Source organism: Argiope bruennichi, chromosome 2 (genome assembly GCF_947563725.1).
Source record: "Argiope bruennichi chromosome 2, qqArgBrue1.1, whole genome shotgun sequence".
NCBI classification, from domain to species: Eukaryota; Metazoa; Arthropoda; class Arachnida; order Araneae; family Araneidae; genus Argiope; species Argiope bruennichi.
Genome location: NC_079152.1, coordinates 110,876,268 through 110,882,267, shown reverse-complemented (window position 1 = coordinate 110,882,267; position 6,000 = coordinate 110,876,268).

The following is a 6,000-nucleotide window of genomic DNA, read 5'->3' as shown; positions in this document are numbered from 1 at the left end:
AAAAAGACTACTAGGATTCTTTTATGTTTGTTAAGGTCCATGGCAAGGCGGAAGAAAAATTAACCCTGTATGCAGGAAATATGAAAGAGACCTTATGAACGTCGCCCAATTGGAAGCAATCGACTAAAGACCGATCCTGCTTAATTCTTGGTCTTATACTCAGGAATGTGTTTGATATTGTCGATATTAAACACCATTTTTATTTACTTTATTGCTGTTGTAATTAAGGAAAAAGAACAATATAAAGATAGATTAAAATGAAACCTAAAATATTATTATACTACGATATTTCGAATTAAAGGTTCGAATCACCTTAATATTTATTTTTTGTATAATTTCTGTGATAAACTTGAAAAGAGAATATAAGTAGTCTATAGAAAATATAAGGATCTTTTTGATCTACCGTCAAAGACATTTATTTCCTTAATCTGTTCTCTCCTAGCAGATAACAAATGGTCAAGATCAATTACATGATGTTATTGATACCGGATAAGATTAATGTATTAATCACTGGAAGGAATAATAGGATTTAACTGAACAAAATTAAAACACAATGCCTGAAAATTTGCCATTGTAGGATGTCCCCTTTCCGAAAACTAAGAGAACTGCTCCACTTCGGGCTCCTTCATGGTTTTTTTCTATCATTTTTCCTGATAGGTTTTCCAATATCCTTCTATTGATAACAATAGTCATAACAATAGTTTTTGATGAATATTTAATTGAATTTTTTATTTCTTAAGATTTGAAGTCTGATTGGAAGAATTTACTTGATAAAATCAAATATCATAAATCCCATTATGGGTTTGAAGGGGTTTATGCATTCCAGCTTATTTTCATCAAATAATCTACAAACAAGTTCATTACATTTTCAGAGAATAAATGTAGATTATTCAAGGAATAGTAGTTGATTAGAAAAGATATGTAGAAATTTATAGAACAATTAAAGGTCCATGCTACACATTCAACATTAATATAACAATATAAGCGCATACCCGGCAGCTGAACATAAATGCTAAATAGAGAATCAGTCAATAAATATTAATTTTGGATTTTAAGAGGAGTCGGTGCATAACTAAGCAGGTATTCCATGTATGACATGGCTAGAGCCGAAGAAGAAATATGAGCTCTAATGTTAGCTAACTATTTAAAAATTAACACCGCGTTCCCCAATGATATAAGTAGACGGTTTTGTTTCACATTGAAAACACATTTACATTATAAGGATGATTATTGCTAGATGTATACTTTGGAAACGAAATCGAAATAATTAGGGATGTACCAGCTGCTTTCGGTGACCAGCTGGTCTGTCCATCATTCATTTAGTATTACTTTAATTATGTCAATTAAAGTATTTGCAATAAATTTAATTTTAGTTAAATTAATGCATGAATTGCAAAAAATAACAAGTTACATATAATTGTAAATTATTATAAAAAATACTGTTTATGAGAATTTTTTTTAATACTTAATTTTAGTTTAATTCTTTTTTAATTCTTAGTTTTTTATGTGAATTACTGTTTTAAGCAAACTATAATATATAAATAATTAACATAACCTTCGAAAAGAATTATCTTGCAGTTGATAGAGGACTTATTTAATGATTGACCTAAGAAGTAAATATATTAAAACTAATAGAAAGTTAATTTTTAAAATTGCTTTTTATTAAATGATAGAAAAAAGCCATAAAAAGCTGGTCAAATAAAAAAATCAACTGTATTTTATTAGGAAAAAAAATGATGATAATCCAGTTATATCTAATTTTTAATTTTATGTTAACCTAAAATAAATGAAATAAAATAAATAAAAAATAAATAATAAAAATGAAAATAATAAAGTAGATTTGAATCTTCATCCAAAATATTATAGAAAGCCAAGATTGTAGATTTTAGCTGTTTAGTTTTATATTATCTTTAAAAAATTAAAATGACAATAATATGCGCATAAAATTGTATTGAATATCACTGCAATGTGCTCATATAGAAGTATAGTTTACTAAACCAATGAAAAATATTTTTGAAAAATACGTTTAAAAGTATTTTGAAAAATACTAAGATCAAAGAAGAAAAATATTGAATGGAATTAAAAAAAAAAAAAAAAAGATAACTGAAAAATTAATTTTTTTAAAATTTAAAATGTTTTTGGTCAATGATATATTTCGAAGTTATAAAGAAAATGCTGGAATTTTGTTAATTTTTTATTAAAATTTTAATTTAATTTTTGAAATAAGATTTCTTAATATTACTATTTAAGAAATAGCTAATTGCCAGCCAAATTTGGAAGCTCTAAGTCCAACAACCTGCCTCGAAAGATGCAATTTATTGATAGCATGCCAGCCTATAAATTTTATTATATTAAAAGTATGAATAATTTTATCTCATATTTTTTAACAAAGAAAAATCATTCAGCTTTGATTGAAAAATGAAAATGATTTGTCTTTCATTTACAATATTGCTGAAAATCAAAATTTAAAAATTTGTTAAAATAAAGAATATTATAAGATTTTATAATTAAAAAGATATATGTCTAAATATACTTTTATTTTAAAGATGAATTAAAATCTTTTTTTAATTTGGAAACATTTTCGAAAGTTATTGCAGAAAAACTTCAAATTTTTTCGCTGTTTTTAAATAATAAAAATTAAAAAATTGCTCTACCAAACATTACACTTTCCTACAAATTTATTCTTCTCTGCATACACACGCGCACGTTCTCCTTTATTAAAAAAAAAATTTGTATTTAGTAAAAAATTTATATATATATTATATGGAGAGTCCTTGCAGCCAAATGTTATTTCGAATCGCAATAACATAAAAGCATTTATTTATTCAAATTTCGCATGAAAATATTTCTATTATTATCGACTGTTGGAGACGTTTTCTTTCAAATGAAAAATAATTATACAATAATAAAATAAATAATAAATAGATACATTTATATTTTTAATAAGTTATTTAATAAATAATAATTTTTAACAAATGACTTAAAAAATTCTTAATAAATAAATACATTTTAATAATAATAAAGAATTTATTTACATCAAAATCAATTTAAAATAAAAAAATTATCAGATGAATTTCTGAAAGAGTGTAAAAGAAACGAGTGAAGTGTCAGAAAGAGTAAAAGAAACGAATCAGTTTGACGATTCCAAGTTTTGGCGGAATAAAATAAAAAACAAAATCGCGTAATAGGAAATGAAAAAGATTGGTATAATTCGCCACAAATGTGCTTATTTGCCAAATCTTATAACCCCTGTTATAGCTAATCCTGCAATTGGGATAGTTCTTGTTAGCGTCTATAGATGGCCGTAGACTGCTGGCGCCGTCTACAGGCACTAATTGGAACCTAGCTTGATCCTCCAATACGTCCTCCGGTTAACTCTACCCAACAAGCATTCGGCGATATAATTTACAATATTTCACTTCAGTTTGAAAATCAATTTGGTTTAATTGTTGAAAGACATATTAATTTCAAAGTGGAGAAAAAGCTACAATTTTACAATTAAAATTACTACAATCAAATTGTAATAATGATCAATTTTTGATTTATATGGTTTTATAAACAATATTCGACTATAGTATACTCTCATTTCTTTGTTTTACAGAAGCAACAATTTATGAAAAAAAAAGTTATGTGTAATTCATTACTTTTTAGTGTCATAATATTTTTTTGGAAATAAATCTTTTATAAATTAATTTAAAAACTGATATAGAAATTTTAGTTTATTTTCAAATGAAAAGTTTTTTGATGCCATACTTATTTTAATATCGATACAGTTACGATATCATTGTTTGTTTTCATTTCAGGGATTTTTATTTGTCCACCTTGAATGAAAAAAAGAACGGAGGAAGGAAGGTAGACGGTTGTGTTTTTCCGGCTCTCCTTTCTGTATTAATTTTTGGTGCGTGGAAGGAAGGCAGCTAGAAGTAAAGGCTGTGCATGTTCGTGTGTTTGTTTTTGCCATTAGTTTGTTCACAGTTTTTGCTTTTTGTTTTCTCTTAAAATATTGTTATGGCGTTTCTGTTGGGGGTGTTTCCCTAGTTTGTTTTTCAGTTTTTGAGTTGACTTCAGCTGAAGTTTTCTCTTTATTTTTGGGGTGCCAAGGTGGCTGGCACTGGATTCTTTAAAATCAAGGTAGGATTTTTCTAGTTTTTCCTTTTAATTGTTTTCGGTTTCTGCTAGTTTGATTCTGGCTGCATCGTATTAGATTCTTCGTCAGTAATGACGAAGAGGAAACCAGAAGACTTTGAGTCAGAGGGGAAATATAAGGATAGGAAAATAAATTATATCCTTACAAATGAGTTCTCGGAGAGAGACAAAGCCAACATTGCAATTCAAAGGGGTTGCCCCAAAATAAAATTGTGCATTGATAGTAACAATGGCCCGTCGCCATGGATTAAACCCAAATCAATCAATGACACGTTCGGACCACTGACCCACAAAGAAGACACCTTTTCCCTAAACAAATACAAAAAATTGGTTCTAGTTACTCGGCACTTTAGCTCAGTGGAGAAAGTAACTGATTTTGTAAAGAGTGTTCCGGAAGCAAGGATTCGTATCATTGATACGAATATTGTAACAAAATACATCATCCGTGATGTTGACACGGATTACAGCATAGTGGAAATTAATGAAGAACTCGCTTCACAGGATATTATCGCAACAAAAATAGTTAGATTTAAAAAGAAGGGGACGGCAGAACCTATCCCAATTGTTCTTATTGAAGAAATTGGGAAAACAAATCGATCTGAAATAAAGATCGGCAGACTTATCTTCAAAGTGTCCAAATTTATTGAAAACCCTAAGGTTTGTTATAAATGCTTAAGATTCGGTCATACACAACTCCGGTGTCAACAAGATAAGAGGTGTAAAAATTGTGGGGGCTCACATGCCGAGGACTGTAAGTTACCCACTAAATGTTTTAGATGCGAAGAGAATCACGATGCGCTCGACAAAAAATGTAGTTTTTACAATCTAGAAAAAGAGATTATAAACCTGGTCAGAGAAAAAGACATATCATTTCAGGAAGCAAGGAGGATAGCGAAATCGCAATCTTTTGCACAAAAGGTTAAGGGCGATCTGCCGGTCCAGTGTACCGAAATCCCCCAAAAACAAATAACGGACCTCTACTCGGCGTTACAGAACTTAACTAAACTAATTTCTGCTCTACTACCCCAAGGGAATGAACTCGTAAAACTCCAAGAAGTCAACAGACAGTGCATTGCACGTATTGGGGAAACTCAGGGAAATTTAGAGAAACAAGTTGAAGAGAATTTTACTCTCCGGAAACAAATCGAGACTCAAAGGGCAACGATTGACTCGCTACAATCTAAAATTGCCCTTCTGGAATCCAATCTGGAATATAGTCACGTTCTGAGCCCAGGCGTTGTGCACGATCAACGGTCCCTCGCTGAAATAAATCATTTCAGTGTTGCGGAGGATTTCTCGGGTATCGGATAATTAAGGGGAAAAATTGAAAGTTTTTACTTTTTATTATAATCTTTATTAATTTTTTTCTTATTTATTTTTTTCCATGAGGTTTATTCAGTGGAATGTTAGGGGGATCAAAAATAAGATCCCTTGGCTGCAGGCCCCCCCTTTTTCGGCGGCCCAGTGTTTAATTTTGCAGGAAACATGGCTCAATGAGTCTGCATCCTTTTCTCTTAAAAACAAAAAAATCTTTCGAGCTGAAAGACAAAATTCTACTAGAGGTGGATTGTTAATTGCAGTAGAACAGAATATCCCTGCCCAGATTTTGTCACACTCACTTCCTCCGTCAACAGTGGAGGTCTTAGCGGTTAAAATATGGATTGGACCAAATTCAGAATTCCCACTAACGGTTATCAATATTTACTCTCCTGGAGGTAAATTTGATGACAACTGGTTGGAATCCTTGTACTCGCAAATCTCTTCTCCTTTCGTTTTACTGGGGGATTTTAATATACACCATCCAGCACTTGGGAGCGATCATTTATCTTCCGATGCAAACCGGGTCCTGGATTG